The 21,173-nt window shown below is 46.4% G+C and overlaps 8 non-coding genes across 8 annotated transcripts; 3 read left to right on the top strand and 5 right to left on the bottom strand.

Annotated features, from left to right (window-relative positions):
* Window positions 1–9,555: 9,555 nt before the first annotated feature.
* On the bottom strand, window positions 9,556–9,719 carry LOC135047919 (U1 spliceosomal RNA). The gene has a single exon (XR_010239888.1). It is a non-coding gene; the product is annotated as a U1 spliceosomal RNA (small nuclear RNA).
* Window positions 9,720–10,374: 655 nt separating this feature from the next.
* On the bottom strand, window positions 10,375–10,537 carry LOC135047822 (U1 spliceosomal RNA). The gene has a single exon (XR_010239806.1). It is a non-coding gene; the product is annotated as a U1 spliceosomal RNA (small nuclear RNA).
* Window positions 10,538–10,689: 152 nt separating this feature from the next.
* On the bottom strand, window positions 10,690–10,853 carry LOC135047935 (U1 spliceosomal RNA). The gene has a single exon (XR_010239903.1). It is a non-coding gene; the product is annotated as a U1 spliceosomal RNA (small nuclear RNA).
* Window positions 10,854–11,526: 673 nt separating this feature from the next.
* LOC135047840 (U1 spliceosomal RNA) lies at window positions 11,527–11,689 on the bottom strand. Its single transcript, XR_010239818.1, has one exon. It is a non-coding gene; the product is annotated as a U1 spliceosomal RNA (small nuclear RNA).
* A 152-nt stretch (window positions 11,690–11,841) lies between these two features.
* Window positions 11,842–12,005, bottom strand: LOC135047931 (U1 spliceosomal RNA). Its single transcript, XR_010239899.1, has one exon. It is a non-coding gene; the product is annotated as a U1 spliceosomal RNA (small nuclear RNA).
* A 6,779-nt stretch (window positions 12,006–18,784) lies between these two features.
* Window positions 18,785–18,858, top strand: TRNAN-AUU (transfer RNA asparagine (anticodon AUU)). Its single transcript has one exon. It is a non-coding gene; the product is annotated as a tRNA-Asn (tRNA).
* Window positions 18,859–20,239: 1,381 nt separating this feature from the next.
* LOC135047930 (U1 spliceosomal RNA) lies at window positions 20,240–20,403 on the top strand. Its single transcript, XR_010239898.1, has one exon. It is a non-coding gene; the product is annotated as a U1 spliceosomal RNA (small nuclear RNA).
* A 152-nt stretch (window positions 20,404–20,555) lies between these two features.
* On the top strand, window positions 20,556–20,718 carry LOC135047839 (U1 spliceosomal RNA). Its single transcript, XR_010239817.1, has one exon. It is a non-coding gene; the product is annotated as a U1 spliceosomal RNA (small nuclear RNA).
* Window positions 20,719–21,173: the final 455 nt, after the last annotated feature.

Below are 21,173 nucleotides of genomic sequence, written 5' to 3'. Positions count from 1 at the left end.
AGCAGCTCTGGAGCTGTTACAGTGCCCAGCTGCTGCAAGAAATCAGCTTGAATGCTTCAGGGGCTGGGGCATAGCCAACATGAGCCCCACACCAAAGGAGGGTGGGGGTGTTTAATGCGAACTAGGGGTCATCCAAGCACCGCAAAAGGCCGCCATGCCCTGCATGCCCCTTTTCTATTTTCATATGCAAATGAGGGTTCCAGCCAACTTTGGCCCACTGCTTGGATGACATCACCGTATGCAAATCCGTCTGCTGCAGACCTTCCCCCAGGAATGCTTGTACTAGTTGTTGCATATGGTTTGATATTTGATGGTGCTTCAGTATTAGGCAGCCTTCCGCCCTCCCATGTTCATCTGAAAAGATGTGGTCTCCCTGCAGTTGTTGTCCCCAGACGAGAGTTCCCTTGTGCTTCCTCAGTTGAATCTCCTTAACTTGACGGGGGAGGGGCCGAGCAGCCACCCTCCCCAGCCCTATCCCAACTCATACTTATTTTGCATATGAGATCTCTTGATCATGAAGATTGTTCTCACAGGGTGAAGTTCATCCATTATATTTTAAAATAGGAAGGTACAAATTACATATTTGAATTGCATCTATGTGCTGGATTCAAATGTCCCCCCCCCCCTTCCTTTCTCAATTGTGCCCATCAGCAGCTATTCTAAGGTTGCTGCCAATGGGTGTGACACATTAATTTCTTCTGTGGGGTACACAGGACTCCACAAGGATTCACATTGGGGTGTAGAGTAGGATCTTGATCTGAGGCACCAACCGGCTCAAAGCTTTTGACTGTTCCCAAGATGCTCAGTGCATCCTCCTCTATAACCCCGCTTCCATGAACAGGGAGCTCAGTTTGTAGTTGGTGCCTTCAGTAGCAGGCCACTTAACAGGGGCCTGCCTCAGGCAGCCTATTCTTAGCTATTCATTTTGACAAGAAAAGAAGAACTTGTTTTATGAGAATCTACAAGGGCTGCAGCAGGCTAGGTCTAATAGACATCTTTACTGCAGCTTCATCACTCCCAGCGGCGCTGTATACTCCCGTGCCCTGGTTGCTGGGTCACTGCAGCGGAGGCTCCGGTTTCTTCCTAAGGTCAGTCACACACACACCGCCCTTCCGGATCACGAGGCCGCTGATGAAGGGGAGCGTGGCCGTAGGGGGTGGACCGTGTGCGCACTGGCGTGGACACTGATTACTGGGCAGCCGCTCCACTAGCCACCAGGTACAGTTAAGGAGCACAGGTCTGGGGGTTTTTCTCCTATATTAAACCAATTTTGTACTGCCCGCAGCGCATTGTGATAGGTAATAGGGCCTGATTCAGGTTGGATTGCAATCACAATAAGTGATCCAACTGCAAAAATTGCTAAGAGCATACGCATGTGCCTGCATTTTCTGCGGCACCCCGCAGAGAATGCGATCGCCTCTGCCTGTCAATCGGGGCAGGGGGGGAGAGGGGGGTCAGCAACACTCCATTTCCAAGTCAGGGATGGAGCGGTGCGGGGGCAAGGCTTCAAAATGGGGTCTGCAATGGAGGAGACACAGGGGGCGTGGTCACAGCGGCTGTATGACATCACATTCAGCCGCTGTGATCACAAAAATGGTGGCGGCTTCCTGCGCGCACATACAGTCTGCACCAGCAGGAGGCTACACCATTTTTTATGATCACGCTGAACTGCAGTGCGACTGCAATTACAGCATGGTCAAGAAGGGAGGCGTCATGCTGGGTGGCCATAAGAGATGAGCGGGTTCGGTTCCTCGGAATCCGAACCCGCCCGAACTTCACCCTTTTTTGCACGGGTCCGAGCAGACTCGGATCCTCCCGCCTTGCTCGGTTAACCCGAGCGCGCCCGAACGTCATCATCCCGCTGTCGGATTCTCACGAGACTTGGATTCTATATAAGGAGCCGCGCGTCGCCGCCATTTTCACACATGCATTGAGATTGATAGGGAGAGGACGTGGCTGGCGTCCTCTCCGTTTAGATTAGAAGATAGAGACGAGTGACATTTGAATTACTACTAATTTGGGGAGCAGTTGAACTTGTCAGGAGTACTCAGTAGTGTAGAGTTTTGCTGATAGTGACCACCAGTTTTATTATTTATAATCCGTTCTCTGCCTGAAAAAAAACGATACACATACCATATCTGTGCTCAGCCTCAGTGTGCTGCATGATATATCATCTATGTATATCTGACTGTGCTGAGTGCTCACTGCTCACACAGCTTAATTGTGGGGGAGACTGGGGAGCAGTTATAGCAGGAGTACAGTGAACACTTTTGCTGCCAGTGTGACCACCAGTATATTGTCTGCCTGAAAAAGTTAAACACTCCTGTGGTGTTTTTTTTTTATTCTATAAACGCATTCTGCTGACAGTGTCCAGCAGGTCCGTCATACATATATTATATAAATATTTATCTGCAGTAGTGTTATATTTTTTTTTTCATCTTTATCATCTCTATATTAGCAGACGCAGTACGGTAGTCCACGGCTGTGGCTATCTCTGTGTCGTCAGTGCTCGTCCATAATTGTATACCTACCTACCTGTGGTGGGTTTTTTTTTTCTATCTTCTTCATACTAGTAGTTTAGGAGTCTACTGACAGTGTCCACCAGGTCCATCATTATATTATATACCTACAGTAGTAATATATTTATTATATTATCTATACTAGCAGACGCAGTACGGTAGTCCACGGCTGTGGCTATCTCTGTGTCGTCAGTGCTCGTCCATAATTGTATACCTACCTACCTGTGGTGGGTTTTTTTTTTATCTTCTTCATACTAGTAGTTTAGCAGTCTGCTGACAGTGTCCACCAGGTCCGTCATTATATTATATACCTACAGTAGTAATATATTTATTATATTATCTATACTAGCAGACGCAGTACGGTAGTCCACGGCTGTACCTACCTCTGTGTCGTCAGTGCTCGTCCATAATTGTATACCTACCTGTGGTGGGTTTTTTTTTTCTATCTTCTTCATACTAGTAGTTTAGGAGTCTGCTGACAGTGTCCACCAGGTCCGTCATTATATTATATACCTACAGTAGTAATATATTTAGTATATTATCTATACTAGCAGACGCAGTACGGTAGTTCACGGCTGTACCTACCTCTGTGTCGTCACTCGTCCATAATTGTATACCTAACTGTGGTGGGTTTTTTTTTCTATCTTCTTCATACTAGTAGTTTAGCAGTCTGCTGACAGTGTCCACCAGGTCCGTCATTATATTATATATACCTACAGTAGTTATATATATTTTTTTTTATATCATTAATTATCATCTCTATACTAGCAGACGCAGTACGGTAGTCCACGGCTGTGGCTATCTCTGTGTCGTCAGTGCTCGTCCATAATTGTATACCTACCTACCTGTGGTGGAAGTTTTTTTCTATCTTCTTCATACTAGTAGTTTAGCAGTCTGCTGACAGTGTCCACCAGGTCCGTCATTATATTATATATACCTACAGTAGTTATATATATATTTTTTTTATATCATTAATTATCATCTCTATACTAGCAGACGCAGTACGGTAGTCCACGGCTGTAGCTACCTCTGTGTCGTCAGTCACTCGTCATCCATAAGTATACTAGTATCCATCCATCTCCATTGTTTACCTGAGGTGCCTTTTAGTTGTGCCTATTAAAATATGGAGAACAAAAATGTTGAGGTTCCAAAAATAGGGAAAGATCAAGATCCACTTCCACCTCGTGCTGAAGCTGCTGCCACTAGTCATGGCCGAGACGATGAAATTCCATCAACGTCGTCTGCCAAGGCCGATGCCCAATGTCATAGTACAGAGCATGTAAAATCCAAAACACAAAAGATCAGTAAAAAAAGGACTCAAAAATCTAAATAAAAATCGTCGGAGGAGAAGCGTAAACTTGCCAATATGCCATTTACCACACGGAGTGGCAAGGAACGGCTGAGGCCCTGGCCTATGTTCATGGCTAGTGGTTCAGCTTCACATGAGGATGGAAGCACTCAGCCTCTCGCTAGAAAAATGAAAAGACTTAAGCTGGCAAAAGCACAGCAAAGAACTGTGCGTTCTTCAAAATCACAAATCCACAAGGAGAGTCCAATTGTGTCGGTTGCGATGCCTGACCTTCCCAACACTGGACGTGAAGAGCATGCACCTTCCACCATTTGCATGCCCCCTGCAAGTGCTGGAAGGAGCACCCGCAGTCCAGTTCCTGATAGTCAGATTGAAGATGTCAGTGTTGAAGTACACCAGGATGAGGAGGATATGGGTGTTGCTGGCGCTGGGGAGGAAATTGACAAGGAGGATTCTGATGGTGAGGTGGTTTGTTTAAGTCAGGCACCCGGCGAGACACCTGTTGTCCGTGGGAGGAATATGGCCATTGACATGCCTGGTGAAAATACCAAAAAAATCAGCTCTTCGGTGTGGAAGTATTTCAACAGAAATGCGGACAACAGGTGTCAAGCCGTGTGTTGCCTTTGTCAAGCTGTAATAAGTAGGGGTAAGGACGTTAACCACCTCGGAACATCCTCCCTTATACGTCACCTGCAGCGCATTCATCATAAGTCAGTGACAAGTTCAAAAACTTTGGGCGACAGCGGAAGCAGTCCACTGACCAGTAAATCCCTTCCTCTTGTAACCAAGCTCACGCAAACCACCCCACCAACTCCCTCAGTGTCAATTTCCTCCTTCCCCAGGAATGCCAATAGTCCTGCAGGCCATGTCACTGGCAATTCTGACGAGTTCTCTCCTGCCTGGGATTCCTCCGATGCATCCTTGAGTGTAACGCCTACTGCTGCTGGCGCTGCTGTTGTTGCTGCTGGGAGTCGATGGTCATCCCAGAGGGGAAGTCGTAAGACCACTTTTACTACTTCCACCAAGCAATTGACTGTCCAACAGTCCTTTGCAAGGAAGATGAAATATCACAGCAGTCATCCTGCTGCAAAGCGGATAACTGAGGCCTTGGCTTCCTGGGCAGTGAGAAACGTGGTTCCGGTATCCATCATTACTTCAGAGCCAACTATAGACTTGATTGAGGTACTGTGTCCCCGGTACCAAATACCATCTAGGTTCCATTTCTCTAGGCAGGCGATACCGAAAATGTACACAGACCTCAGAAAAAGACTCACCAGTGTCCTAAAAAATGCAGTTGTACCCAATGTCCACTTAACCACGGACATGTGGACAAGTGGAGCAGGGCAGACTCAGGACTATATGACTGTGACAGCCCACTGGGTAGATGTATTGACTCCCGCCGCAAGAACAACAGCGGCGGCACCAGTAGCAGCATCTCGCAAACGCCAACTCTTTCCTAGGCAGGCTACGCTTTGTATCACCGCTTTCCAGAATACGCACACAGCTGAAAACCTCTTACGGCAACTGAGGAAGATCATCACAGAATGGCTTACCCCAATTGGACTCTCCTGTGGATTTGTGGCATCGGACAACGCCAGCAATATTGTGCGTGCATTATATCTGGGCAAATTCCAGCACGTCCCATGTTTTGCACATACCTTGAATTTGGTGGTGCAGAATTATTTAAAAAACGACAGGGGCGTGCAAGAGATGCTGTCGGTGGCCACAAGAATTGCGGGACACTTTCGGCGTACAGGCACCACGTACAGAAGACTGGAGCAACACCAAAAACGCCTGAACCTGCCCTGCCATCATCTGAAGCAAGAAGTGGTAACGAGGTGGAATTCAACCCTCTATATGCTTCAGAGGATGGAGGAGCAGCAAAAGGCCATTCAAGCCTATACATCTGACCACGATATAGGAGGTGGAATGCACCTGTCTCAAGCGCAGTGGAGAATGATTTCAACGTTGTGCAAGGTTCTGCAACCTTTTGAACTTGCCACACGTGAAGTCAGTTCAGACACTGCCAGCCTGAGTCAGGTCATTCCCGTCATCAGGCTTTTGCAGAAGAAGCTGGAGACATTGAAGGAGGAGCTAAGACAGAGCGATTCCGCTAGGCATGTGGGACTTGTGGATGGAGCCCTTCATTCGCTTAACCAGGATTCACGGGTGGTCAATCTGTTGAAATCAGAGCACTACATTTTGGCCACCGTGCTCGATCCTAGATTTAAAACCTACGTTGTATCTCTCTTTCCGGCAGACACAAGTCTGCAGGGGTTCAAAGACCTGCTGGTGAGAAAATTATCAAGTCAAGCGGAACTTGATCGGTCAACAGCTCCTCCTTCACATTCTCCCGCAATTGGGGGTGCGAGGAAAAGGCTCAGAATTCCGAGCCCACCCGCTGGCGGTGATGCAGGGCAGTCTGGAGCGACTGCTGATGCTGACATCTGGTCCGGACTGAAGGACCTGCCAACGATTACGGACATGTCGTCTACTGTCACTGCATATGATTCTCTCACCATTGAAAGAATGGTGGAGGATTATATGAGTGACCGCATCCAATTAGGCACGTCAGACAGTCCGTACGTATACTGGCAGGAAAAAGAGGCAATTTGGAGGCCCTTGCACAAACTGGCTTTATTCTACCTAAGTTGCCCTCCCACAAGTGTGTACTCCGAAAGAGTGTTTAGTGCCGCCGCTCACCTTGTCAGCAATCAGCGTACGAGGTTACTTCCAGAAAATGTGGAGAAGATGATGTTCATTAAAATGAATTATAATCAATTTCTCCGTGGAGACATTGACCAGCAGCAATTGCCTCCACAAAGTACACAGGGAGCTGAGATGGTGGATTCCAGTGGGGACGAATTGATAATCTGTGAGGAGGGGGATGTACACGGTGATGAATCGAAGGATGATGATGAGGTGGACATCTTGCCTCTATAGAGCCAGTTTGTGCAAGGAGAGATTAATTGCTTCTTTTTTGGTGGGGGTCCAAACCAACCCGTCATTTCAGTCACAGTCGTGTGGCAGACCCTGTCACTGAAATGATGGGTTGGTTAAAGTGTGCATGTCCTGTTTATACAACATAAGGGTGGGTGGGAGGGCCCAAGGCAATTCCACCTTGCACCTCTTTTTTCTTTTATTTTTCTTTGCATCATGTGCTGTTTGGGGAGTGTTTTTTGGAAGGGCCATCCTGCGTGACACTGCAGTGCCACTCCTAGATGGGCCAGGTGTTTGTGTCGGCCACTTGGGTCGCTGAGCTTAGTCACACAGCTACCTCATTGCGCCTCTTTTTTTCTTTGCGTCATGTGCTGTTTGGGGAGTGTTTTTTGGAAGGGCAATCCTGCGTGACACTGCAGTGACACTCCTAGATGGGCCAGGTGTTTGTGTCGTCCACTTGGGTCGCTGAGCTTAGTCACACAGCTACCTCATTGCGCCTCTTTTTTTCTTTGCGTCATGTGCTGTTTGGGGAGTGTTTTTTGGAAGGGCCATCCTGCGTGACACTGCAGTGCCACTCCTAGATGGGCCAGGTGTTTGTGTCGGCCACTTGGGTCGCTGAGCTTAGTCACACAGCTACCTCATTGCGCCTCTTTTTTTCTTTGCGTCATGTGCTGTTTGGGGAGTGTTTTTGGAAGGGCCATCCTGCGTGACACTGCAGTGCCACTCCTAGATGGGCCAGGTGTTTGTGTCGGCCACTTGGGTCGCTGAGCTTAGTCACACAGCTACCTCATTGCGCCTCTTTTTTTCTTTGCGTCATGTGCTGTTTGGGGAGTGTTTTTTGGAAGGGCCATCCTGCGTGACACTGCAGTGCCACTCCTAGATGGGCCAGGTGTTTGTGTCGGCCACTTGGGTCGCTGAGCTTAGTCACACAGCTACCTCATTGCGCCTCTTTTTTTCTTTGCGTCATGTGCTGTTTGGGGAGTGTTTTTTGGAAGGGCCATCATGCGTGACACTGCAGTGCCACTCCTAGATGGGCCAGGTGTTTGTGTCGGCCACTTGGGTCACTGAGCTTAGTCATCCAGCGACCTCGGTGCAAATTTTAGGACTAAAAATAATATTGTGAGGTGTGAGGTGTTAAGAATAGACTGAAAATGAGTTGAAATTATGGTTATTGAGGTTAATAATACTTTGGGATCAAAATGACTCCCAAATTCTATGATTTAAGCTGTTTTTTAGGGTTTTTTGAAAAAAACACCCGAATCCAAAACACACCCGAATCCGACAAAAAAAATTCGGTGAGGTTTAGCCAAAACGCGTTCGAACCCAAAACACGGCCGCGGAACCGAACCCAAAACCAAAACACAAAACCCGAAAAATTTCCGGTGCACATCTCTAGTGGCCATGCCATGTCACTGTGCAGGAGCCAGCACCGCTCACACACTAGTCCCCGGTGCAGCCCCCAACCCCCGGGACACCCGGAGCAACAAAATGTAGATTCAGGCCACCAGGCAACGCCCCTACCTATGAAACCATGCCTCCTTTTTACCATTGCGCTGCTTATCTGCGCGCACTGCATTACAATCTCCCTCGCCACCTCTCTGGGTGTCACCAGTGATAGTGACACCTCTGCCATGCTTGTAGCAGCTGGTCCTAAGATCTACGCCTCAAGCCCTGAGTGTTTGCCCTTGTGACTTGTTGATCATCATAGCAAAGCAGATGCTTACAGAAAACTGCAGGGGCTTAGATTGAAAATAAAAAAATTTGATGGGTATAAGGTAGAGAGGAGCGGGTTCGGTTCTCCGAGAACCGAATTCCCCACGAACTCCACGTGGTTTACACTGGTACGAGGCAGGCTCGGTTGTTCCCGCCTGACTCGGAAAACCTGAACAAGGGAAAATGTCATCATCCCGCTGTCGGATTCTCGCGAGATTCGGATTCCATATAAAGAGCTGCGCGTTGCCGCCATTTTTACTCGTGCATTGAAGAGAGAGCGGAGAGGACGTGGCTATGTTCTCTCAGTGGAAATCTCAATATCAGTGCTCAGTATCAGTGGATACTTATTGCTGCTCAGTAATACTAGTAGTGTGTCTCTCCTGCTCAGTGTCAGTTCTCAGTAGTATCCTCATCAGTGCTCAGTATCACTGCTCATTGTCTTGTGCTGCATTGTTGTGCTCAGCATACTACAGTACATTACTAATAGTCCAGTGCTGCATCTTGCTGCTCAGTGTCAGTTCTAGTATCCTCATCAGTGCTCACTATCCCTGCTCATTGCATTGTGGTGTTCTGTATACTACAGTAACATAGTAATATAGTAACATATAGTAACAAAGTTTTTGAGGTTGAATAGAGGCAAATTGCCCATCGTGTTCAACCTGTTTTAAGTTGTGATGATTCTACATACTTGCTGAATAATGTTTTATGACTAGTTAGCTACTACAACTCATGTTACCCCCGGATTAACCATGTTGATATTTTAAGTATTATAACCTTGGATAGCTTTTTCATTCAGAAATGTATCCATTCCTTTTTTAAATCCAATTACAGAGTCCGCCATTACCACCTTCCCTGGCAGGGAATTCCACATCCTGATTGCCCTAACAGTGAAGATCATAGTATCTCACCTGGCAGGTAAGTAGGAGTTGGGCCAGAGCTGTGGAGGATTGCTGCTCGGGCACCCCCTGTCAAGTGAAGGAGATCCAACTGAGGCAGCACAAGGGAACTCTCGAAAGAAGAACAAGGCTAGAGGAAGATCTGAGACAAAGAAATCTGACTTTTACCAGAGCTGACCAGAGGAAAGCACAAACACAGTCCCCCACTACCACAAATAATGCAGTCGAGTTTCCCACATTTGGGGAAATCACAGGGGTCAGCATACCCAGAATGCAATGAATGAACCTCACCCTGGGAGAACAATCTTCATGACCATGGTATCGCCTATGCAAAATAAGTATGATTTGGGATAGGGCTGGGGAGGGCCGCTGCTCAGGCACATCTCTGTCAAGTAAAGGAGATTCAACTGAGGCAGCACAAGGGAAATCTCATCTGGGGACAACAACTGCAGGGAGAACACATATTTTCAGATGAACATGGGAGGGCAGAAGGCTGCCTAATACTGAAGCACCCCCAAACAACAAACCAAATGCAACAACTAGTACAAGCATTCCTGGGGGAAGTTCTGCAGAAGACGGATTTGCATACGGTGATGTCATCCAAGCAGTGGGCCAAAGTTGGCTGGAACCCTCATCTGCATATGAAAAGAGAAAAGGGGTATGCAGGGCATGGCGGCCTTTTGCGGCGCTTGGATGACCCTTAGTTCGCATTAAACACCCCCACCCTCCTTCGGTGTGGGGCTCATGTTGCCAATGCCCCAGCCCCTGAAGCATTCAAGCTGATTTCTTACAGCAGCTTGGCACTGTAACAGCTCCAGAGCTGCTCTGTAAGGCAAGTAAAAGGGTGTGTAGTTTGCATTGTGCATTGGAAGGCACAAAGTAAGCAGACAGGAGGAGAAGTCAGGATAGTGCACAAGGGTATAAAAGGGAGGGGCTCAAGAAAAAAGAAGTGGAAACAGACAGCAAACTAGGCTGGAGAGAGACCTGAGACAAAGAGATCTGAATTATACGAGAGCCGACCAGGGGAAACACAAATTATGCAGTCAAGTTTCCCACATTTGGGGAAATCGCAGGGGCAGCACACCCAGAGTGCAATGGGTGAGCCTTGCCCTGGGAGAAGCACCTTCATGATCATAGTATCTCACCTGGCAGGTAAGTAGGAGTTGGGCTTGAGCTGGGGAGGGTCGCTGCTCGGGCACCCCCCTGTCAAGTGAAGGAGATCCAACTGAGGCAGCACAAGGGAACTCTCGAAAGAAGAACAAGGCTAGAGGAAGATCTGAAACAAAGAAATCTGACTTTTACCAGAGCTGACCAGAGGAAAACACAAACACAGTCCCCCACTACCACAAATAATGCAGTCGAGTTACCCACATTTGGGGAAATCACAGGGGTCAGCATACCCAGAATGCAATGAATGAACCTCACCCTGGGAGAATAATCTTCATGACCATGGTATCTCCTATGCAAAATAAGTATGATTTGGGATAGGGCTGGGGAGGGCCGCTGCTCAGGCACATCTCTGTCAAGTAAAGGAGATTCAACTGAGGCAGCACAAGGGAACTCTCATCTGGGACAACAACTGCAGGGAGAACACATATTTTCAGATGAACATGGGAGGGCAGAAGGCTGCCTAATACTGAAGCACCCCCAAACAACAAACCAAATGCAACAACTAGTGCAAGCATTCCTGGGGGAAGGCCTGCCGCAGATTGATTTGCATATGGTGATGTCATCCAAGCAGTGGGTCAAAGTTGGCTTCAACCTTCGTCTGCATATGAAAAGAGAAAAGGGGCGTGCAGGGCATGGCGGCCTTTTGCGGTGCTTGGATGACCCTTAGTTTGCATTAAACACCCCCACCCTCCTTCGGTGTGGGTCTCATGTTGGCCATGCCCCAGCCCCTGAAGCATTCAAGCTGATTTCTTGCAGCAGCTTGGCACTGTAACAGCTCCAGAGCTGCTCTGTAATGCAAGTAAAAGGGTGTGGGCCCTGCAGCACTACCTGTAGTTTGCATTGTGCATTGGAAGGCACAAAGTAAGCAGACAGGAGGAGAAGTCAGGATAGTGCACAAGGGTATAAAAGGGAGGGGCTCAAGAAAAAAGAAGTGGAAACAGACAGCAAACTAGGCTGTAGAGAGACCTGAGACAAAGAGATCTGAATTATACGAGAGCCGACCAGGGGAAACACAAATTCTGCAGTCAAGTTTCCCACATTTGGGGAAATCGCAGGGGCAGCACACCCAGAGTGCAATGGGTGAGCCTTGCCCTGGGAGAAGCACCTTCATGATCATAGTATCTCACCTGGCAGGTAAGTAGGAGTTGGGCTAGAGCTGGGGAGGGTCGCTGCTCGGGCACCCCCCTGTCAAGTGAAGGAGATCCAACTGAGGCAGCACAAGGGAACTCTCGAAAGAAGAACAAGGCTAGAGGAAGATCTGAGACAAAGAAATCTGACTTTTACCAGAGCTGACCAGAGGAAAACACAAACACAGTCCCCCACTACAACAAATAATGCAGTCGAGTTACCCACATTTGGGGAAATCACAGGGGTCAGCATACCCAGAATGCAATGAATGAACCTCACCCTGGGAGAACAATCTTCATGACCATGGTATCTCCTATGCAAAATAAGTATGATTTGGGATAGGGCTGGGGAGGGCCGCTGCTCAGGCACATCTCTGTCAAGTAAAGGAGATTCAACTGAGGCAGCACAAGGGAACTCTCATCTGGGGACAACAACTGCAGGGAGAACACATATTTTCAGATGAACATGGGAGGGAAGAAGGCTGCCTAATACTGAAGCACCCCCAAACAACAAACCAAATGCAACAACTAGTGCAAGCATTCCTGGGGGAAGGCCTGCAGCAGATGGATTTGCATATGGTGATGTCATCCAAGCAGTGGGTCAAAGTTGGCTTCAACCCTCGTCTGCATGTGAAAAGAGAAAAGGGGCGTGCAGGGCATGGCGGCCTTTTGCGGCGCTTGGATGACCCCTAGTCCGCATTAAACACCTCCACCCTCCTTCGGTGTGGGGCTCATGTTGGCTATGCCTCAGCCCCTGAAGCATTCAAGCTGATTTCTTGCAGTAGCTGGGCTCTGTAACAGCTCCAGAGCTGCTCTGTACGGCAAGTAAAAGGGTGTGGGCCCTGCAGCACTACCTGTAGTTTGCATTGTGCATTGGAAGGCACAAAGTAAGCAGACGGGAGAAGTCAGGATAGTGCGCAAGGGCATAGAAGGGAGCAGCTCAAGAAAAGAGAAGTGGAAACAGACAGCAAACTAGGCTGGAGAGAGACCTGAGACAAAGAGATCTGAATTATACGAGAGCCGACCAGGGGAAACACAAATTATGCAGTCAAGTTTCCCACATTTGGGGAAATCGCAGGAGCAGCACACCCAGAGTGCAATGGGTGAGCCTTGCTGTCACGTTTGAATAGAGAAAGGAGGATCACAAATTATATGTGATCTAAGGTGTGGTGATTACCTGCAGGAATAATCACCAATAATGTTTTCAAGTGACTGTATATATATAATTTTGTATTCTTTCAGCCGAGATGTGACAACATGGCTGACATGCAATGTCCTGCATTTGACCCCCATAGGTCCAGGCCAAGAGAGATCTGCAGTCCATTTAAAGTAATCCAAAACTGGGATTGATATTTTAGCTTTTATTTTTACTTAAAGTACAATAACTTTTACCATTTTAATTTGTTTTAATAGTATATTGACAGTATTGTTTTCTTTCAAAAATCCACTTAATTTTCTTTACCCTATTATTAAAATGGTAATTGACAAAAACAAACTACATTGTCACCAGAAGAGCAATACAAAATGTACAAGTGATATATTAAAATCATCTTTCCAGCTTGAATTTCAATGATGCATTGGGGCAACAATTTTGTGAGAAACATCTTCACCCTTAAATAAAGATTTTCTTAATTCCTTACCTGTGTGCTAATTAGATATCACCTTGTTTTCACATTAAACAGACTTCCACATGAGAAAGCAGCATGAGAATGCTTATTAGCCTTTGTCAGTAAGTACTTTCGCAAAGTGTCGCTGTGGCGCAATCAGTTAGTGTGTACGGCTATTAACCAAAAGGTTTGTGGTTCAATCCCACCCAGGGATGTAATTGACCTTGTTATCAGATTTTGGTGATCTTTAAGTAGACAAGTCAAAATTTCGAAAACCCCTGTTATGGTGTAGGGTACCTGGCCTTCTTGCTGCAATTGTTCATGCCGTTGGCTTGTGTTCTGTTGAATGCCACGTTCTGCCACGTTCTGCGGCATGCTTAAGGTGTGAGCTGGTAAGATGCTCACCTTAGTTTAACAATAAATCCTTTCCTCGAAATGTCCGTCTCCCTGGGCACAGTTCCTATAACTGGAGTCTGGAGGAGGGGCATAGAGGGAGGAGCCAGTTCACACCCTTTGAAAGTCTTAAAGTGCCCATGTCTCTTGCGGATCCCGTCTATACCCCATGGTTCTTAATGTGACCCCAGCATCCTTTACGGACTAAGAGAAAAGGATGCCCTTGTGTACTATCCTGACTTCTCCTCCCGTCTGCCTACTTTGTGCCTTCCAACGCACAATGCGAACTACAGGTGGTGCTGCAGGGCCCACACCCTTTTACTTGCCTTACAGAGCAGCTCTGGAGCTGTTACAGTGCCCAGCTGCTGCAAGAAATCAGCATGAATGCTTCAGGGGATGGGGCATGGCCAACATGAGCCCCACACCAAAGGAGGGTGGGGGTGTTTAATGCGAACTAGGGGTCATCCAAGCACTGCAAAAGGCCGCCATGCCCTGCATGCCCCTTTTCTCTTTTTATATGCAGATGAGGGTTCCAGCCAACTTTGGCCCACTGCTTGGATGACATCACCGTATGCAAATCCGTCTGCTGCAGACCTTCCCCCAGGAATGCTTGTACTAGTTGTTGGATATGGTTTGATATTTGATGGTGCTTCAGTATTAGGCAGCCTTCCGCCCTCCCATGTTCATCTGAAAAGATGTGGTCTCCCTGCAGTTGTTGTCCCCAAACGAGAGTTCCCTTGTGCTTCCTCAGTTGAATCTCCTTAACTTGACGGGGGAGGGGCTGCCCGAGCTGCCACCCTCCCCAGCCCTATCCCAACTCATACTTATTTTACATATTAGATCTCTTGATCATGTAGATTGTTCTCACAGGGTGAGGTTCATCCATTATATTTTAAAATAGGAAGGTACAAATTACATATTTGAATTGCATCTATGTGCTGGATTCAAATGCCCCCCCCCTTCCTTTCTCAATTGTGCCCGTCAGCAGCTATTCTAAGGTTGCTGCCAATGGGTGTGACACATTAATTTCTTCTGTGGGGTACACTGGACTCCACAAGGATTCACATTGGGGTGTAGAGTAGGATCTTGATCTGAGGCACCAACCGGCTCAAAGCTTTTGACTGTTCCCAAGATGCTCAGCGCATCCTCCTCTATAACCCCGCTTCCATGAACAGGGAGCTCAGTTTGTAGTTGGTGCCTTCAGTAGCAGGCCACTTAACAGGGGCCTGCCTCAGGCAGCCTATTCTTAGCTATTAATTTTGACAAGAAAAGAAGAACTTGTTTTATGAGAATCTACAAGGGCTGCAGCAGGCTAGGTCTAATAGACATCTTTACTGCAGCTTCATCACTCCCAGCGGCGCTGTATACTCCCGTGCCCTGGTTGCTGGGTCACTGCAGCGGAGGCTCCGGTTTCATCCTAAGGTCAGTCACACACACACCGCCCTTCCGGATCACGAGGCCGCTGATTAAGGGGAGCGTGGCCGTAGGGGGTGGGCCGTGTGCGCACTGGGGTGGACACTGATTACTGGGCAGCCGCTCCACTAGCCACCAGGTACAGTTAAGGAGCACAGGTCTGGGGGTTTTTCTCCTATATTAACCCAATTTTGTACTGCCCGCAGCGCTATGTGATAGGTAATAGGGCCTGATTCAGGTTGGATTGCAATCACAATAAGCAATCCAACTGCAAAAATTGCTAAGAGCATACGCATGTGCCTGCATGCGATCGCCTCTGCCTGTCAATCGGGGCAGGGGGGGAGAGTGGGGTCAGCAACACTCCATTTCCAAGTCAGGGATGGAGCAGTGCGGGGGCAAGGCTTCAAAATGGGGTCTGCAATGGAGGAGACACAGGGGGCGTGGTCACAGCGGCTGTATGACATCACATTCAGCCGCTGTGATCACAAAAATGGTGGCGGCTTCCTGCGCGCACATACAGTCTGCACCAGCAGGAGGCTACACCATTGTTTATGATCACGCTGAACTGCAGTGCGACTGCAATTACAGCATGGTCAAGAAGGGAGGTGTCATACTGGGTGGCCATGCCCTGTCACTGTGCAGGAGCCAGCACCGCTTACACACTAGTCCCCGGGTGCAGCCCCCAACCCCCGGGACACCCGGAGCAACAAAATGTAGATTCAGGCCACCAGGCCACGCCCCTACCTATGAAATCATGCCTCCTTTTTACCATTGCGCTGCTTATTTGCACGCACTGCATTACAATCTCCCTCGTTACCTCTCTGGGTGTCACCAGTGATAGTGACACCTCTGCCATGCTTGTAGCAGCTGGTCCAAAGATCTATGCCTCAAGCCCTGAGTGTTTGCCCTTGTGACTTGTTGATCATCATAGCGAAGCAGATGCTTACAGAAAACTGCAGGGGCTTAGATTGAAAATAAAAAAAATTGATGGGTATAAGGTAGAGAGGAGCGGGTTCGGTTCTCCGAGAACCGAATTCCCCACGAACTCCACGTGGTTTACACTGGTCTGAGGCAGGCTCGGTTGTTCCCGCCTGACTCGGAAAACCTGAACAAGGGAAAATGTCATCATCCCGCTGTTGGATTCTCGCGAGATTCGGATATTATATATAGAGCTGCGCGTTGCCGCCATTTTTACTCGTGCATTGAAGAGAGAGCGGAGAGGACGTGGCTATGTTCTCTCAGTGGAAATCTCAATATCAGTGCTCAGTATCAGTGGTTACTTATTGCTGCTCAGTAATACTAGTAGTGTGTCTCTCCTGCTCAGTGTCAGTTCTCAGTAGTATCCTCATCAGTGCTCAGTATCACTGCTCATTGTCTTGTGCTGCATTGTGGTGCTCAGCATACTACAGTACATTACTAATAGTCCAGTGCTGCATCTTGCTGCTCAGTGTCAGTTCTAGTATCCTCATCAGTGCTCACTATCACTGCTCATTGCATTGTGGTGTTCTGTATACTACAGTAATATAGTAACATATAGTAACATAGTTTTTGAGGTTGAATAGAGGCAAATTGCCCATCGTGTTCAACCTGTTTTAAGTTGTGATGATTCTACATACTTGCTGAATAATGTTTTATGACTAGTTAACTACTATAACTCATGTTACCCCCGGATTAACCATGTTGATATTTTAAGTATTATAACCTTGGATAGCTTTTTCATTCAGAAATGTATCCATTCCTTTTTTAAATCCAATTACAGAGTCCGCCATTACCACCTTCCCTGGCAGGGAATTCCACATCCTGATTGCCCTAACAGTGAAGAACCCTTTCCTCCATTGCATTCTGAATTTCCTCCAGTCGCAGCGAGTGACCACGTGTTCTTTTATTAAATAATTCCTCTGATAACTCTTTGTTATGTATCTTTACATATTTGAAGATATTAATAATATCTCCTCTTAGGCACCTCTTTTCTAGTGTATACATATTCAGCCTAGTAAGTCTTGGGTATGGGTGAAGATGTTTCTCACAAAATTGTTGCACCAAAGCATCATTGAAATTCAAGCTGGAAAGATGATTTTAATATATCACTTGTACATTTTGTACTGCTCTTCTGGTGACAATGTAGTTTGTTTTTGTCAATTACCATTTTAATAATAGGGTAAAGAAAATTAAGTGGATTTTTGAAAGAAAACAATACTGTCAATATACTATTAAAACAAATTAAAATGGTAAAAGTTATTGTACTTTAAGTAAAAATAAAAGAGCCAAAATATCAATCCCAGTTTTGGATTACTTTAATTAACAAAAAACAATGCATATAGCAGAGGATAGTTTCAATCTGCCTACCTCTGGGTTATGGGCCCAGCATGCTTCCGTTGCAGTACTCTGCTGCTCATGTAAGTGCAAGAGATCCTGAAGCACTCACTCATCATGGGAAAGTACCAATGTGTTTCTTACAAAAACTCTCCAGATTATTGACTTTTTAAAGTTTTTCTAGGAAACGTTCTAGATGAATGCTTATTAGCCTTTGTCAGTATATACTTTTACGAGGTGTCTCTGTGGTGCAATCGGTTAGCATGTTTGGCTATTAACCAAAAGGTTGGTGGTTCAATCCCACCCATGGATGTAATTGACCTTGTGATTAGATTTTGGTAATCTTTAAGTAGACAAGTCAAAATGTCAAACTCCCTTTTATGGTGTAGGGTACCTGGCCTTCTCTGATGTAATCAGAGTTAGATTTGATTAAGTGATTTTATAAAAAACAGCTAGGAAGCACAATTTAGCAGTGGGTTGCAGAGAAAAAAAACTATGCTGGCAGAAAAGTCCAATTGAGTGATTAAACAGCTCTTCATTTTCTGATTTTATGTTTATGCTAACAAATTTGCTCTCTGAAAAGTGTCCACAAAGTAAAGTCTCTGATTAACACCTTTGTAGGAATGGTTTTTCACCTATTACTGAATTAAACTTGCTTCATTGGAAAGGCAGCAAGATGCATCCTCATTTCAATGTCTACTGAAATAATACAGGTTGACACCAGGAAACATAAACGTCACTGCATCCTTGCTGCTTCCTCATGGGGAAGTCTGTTTAATGTGAAAACAAGGTGATATCTAATCAGCACACAGGTAAGGAATTAAGAAAATCTTTCTTTATGGGTGAAGATGTTTCTCACAAAATTGTTGCACCAAAGCATCATTGAAATTCAAGCTGGAATGATGATTTTAATATATCACTTGTACATTTTGTACTGCTCTTCTGGTGACAATGTAGTTTGTTTTTGTCAATTACCATTTTAATAATAGGGTAAAGAAAATTAAGTGGATTTTTGAAAGAAAACAATACTGTCAATATACTATTAAAACAAATTAAAATGGTAAAAGTTATTGTACTTTAAGTAAAAATAAAAGAGCCAAAATATCAATCCCAGTTTTGGATTACTTTAATTAACAAAAAACAATGCATATAGCAGAAGATAGTTTCAATCTGCCTACCTCTGGGTTATGGGCCCAGCATGCTTCCGTTGCAGTACTCTGCTGCTCATGTAAGTGCAAGAGATCCTGAAGCACTCACTCATCATGGGAAAGTAGCAATGTGTTTCTTACAAAAACTCTCCAGATTATTGACTTTTTAAAGTTTTTCTAGGAAACGTTCTAGATGAATGCTTATTAGCCTTTGTCAGAATGGACTTTTACGAGGTGTCTCTGTGGTGCAATCGGTTAGCATGTTTGGCTATTAACCAAAAGGTTGGTGGTTCAATCCCACCCAGGGATGTAATTGACCTTGTGATCAGATTTTGGTGATCTTTAAGTAGACAAGTCAAAATTTCAAACCCCCTCTTATGGTGTAGGGTACCTGGCCTTCTCTGATGTAATCAGAGTTAGATTTGATTAAGTGATTTTATAAAAAACAGCTAGGAAGCACAATTTAGCAGTGGGTTGCAGAGAAAAAAAAATTATGCTGGCAGAAAAGTCCAATTGAGTGATTAAACAGCTCTTCATTTTCTGACTTTATTTTTATGCTAACAAATTTGCTCTCTGAAAAGTGTCCACAAAGCCAAGTCTCTGATTAACACCTTTGTAGGAATGTTTTTTCACCTATTACTGAATTAAACTTGCTACATTGGAAAGGCAGCAAGATGCATCCTCATTTCAATGTCTACTGAAATAATACAGGTTGACACCAGGAAACATAAACGTTACTGCATCCTTGCTGCTTTCTCATGTGGAAGTCTGTTTAATGTGAAAACAAGGTAATATCTAATCAGCACACAGATAAGGAATTAAGAAAATCTTTCTTTATGGGTGAAGATGTTTCTCACAAAATTGTTGTCCCAATGCATCATTGAAATTCAAGATGGAAGATGATTTTAATATATCACTTGTACATTTTGCATTGCTCTTCTGGTGACAGATTTCCCCAAATGTGGGAAACTTGACTGCATAATTTGTGTTTCCCCTGGTCGGCTCTCGTATAATTCAGATCTCTTTGTCTCAGGTCTCTCTCCAGCCTAGTTTGCTGTCTGTTTCCACTTCTCTTTTCTTGAGCTGCTCCCTTCTATGCCCTTGCGCACTATCCTGACTTCTCCCGTCTGCTTACTTTGTGCCTTCCAATGCACAATGCAAACTACAGGTAGTGCTGCAGGGCCCACACCCTTTTACTTGCCGTACAGAGCAGCTCTAGAGCTGTTACAGTGCCCAGCTGCTGCAAGAAATCAGCTTGTATGCTTCAGGGGCTGGGGCATAGCCAACATGAGCCCCACACCGAAGGAGGGTGGAGGTGTTTAATGCGAACTAGGGGTCATCCAAGCGCCGCAAAAGGCCGCCATGCCCTGCACGCTCCTTTTCTCTTTTCATATGCAGACGAGGGTTGAAGCCAACTTTGACCCACTGCTTGGATGACATCACCATATGCAAATCCATCTGCTGCAGGCCTTCCCCCAGGAATGCTTGCACTAGTTGTTGCATTTGGTTTGTTGTTTGGGGGTGCTTCAGTATTAGGCAGCCTTCTTCCCTCCCATGTTCATCTGAAAATATGTGTTCTCCCTGCAGTTGTTGTCCCCAGATGAGAGTTCCCTTGTGCTGCCTCAGTTGAATCTCCTTTACTTGACAGAGATGTGCCTGAGCAGCGGCCCTCCCCAGCCCTATCCCAAATCATACTTATTTTGCATAGGAGATACCATGGTCATGAAGATTGTTCTCCCAGGGTGAGGTTCATTCATTGCATTCTGGGTATGCTGACCCCTGTGATTTCCCCAAATGTGGGTAACTCGACTGCATTATTTGTTGTAGTGGGGGACTGTGTTTGTGTTTTCCTCTGGTCAGCTCTGGTAAAAGTCAGATTTCTTTGTCTCAGATCTTCCTCTAGCCTTGTTCTTCTTTCGAGAGTTCCCTTGTGCTGCCTCAGTTGGATCTCCTTCACTTGACAGGGGGGTGCCCGAGCAGCGACCCTCCACAGCTCTAGCCCAACTCCTACTTACCTGCCAGGTGAGATACTATGATCATGAAGGTGCTTCTCCCAGGGCAAGGCTCACCCATTGCACTCTGGGTGTGCTGCCCCTGCGATTTCCCCAAATGTGGGAAACTTGACTGCAGAATTTGTGTTTCCCCTGGTCGGCTCTCGTATAATTCAGATCTCTTTGTCTCAGGTCTCTCTACAGCCTAGTTTGCTGTCTGTTTCCACTTCTTTTTTCTTGAGCCCCTCCCTTTTATACCCTTGTGCACTATCCTGACTTCTCCTCCTGTCTGCTTACTTTGTGCCTTCCAATGCACAATGCAAACTACAGGTAGTGCTGCAGGGCCCACACCCTTTTACTTGCCTTACAGAGCAGCTCTGGAGCTGTTACAGTGCCATGCTGCTGCAAGAAATCAGCTTGAATGCTTCAGGGGCTGGGGCATGGCCAACATGAGACCCACACCGAAGGAGGGTGGGGGTGTTTAATGCAAACTAAGGGTCATCCAAGCACCGCAAAAGGCCGCCATGCCCTGCACGCCCCTTTTCTCTTTTCATATGCAGACGAAGGTTGTAGCCAACTTTGACCCACTGCTTGGATGACATCACCATATGCAAATCCATCTGCGGCAGGCCTT

The sequence above is a fragment of the Pseudophryne corroboree genome, unplaced genomic scaffold (genome assembly GCF_028390025.1).
Source record: "Pseudophryne corroboree isolate aPseCor3 unplaced genomic scaffold, aPseCor3.hap2 scaffold_943, whole genome shotgun sequence".
NCBI classification, from domain to species: domain Eukaryota; kingdom Metazoa; phylum Chordata; class Amphibia; order Anura; family Myobatrachidae; genus Pseudophryne; species Pseudophryne corroboree.
The sequence above is the reverse complement of the archived record's forward strand: the minus strand, read 5'-3'. Positions and strand labels throughout refer to the sequence as shown.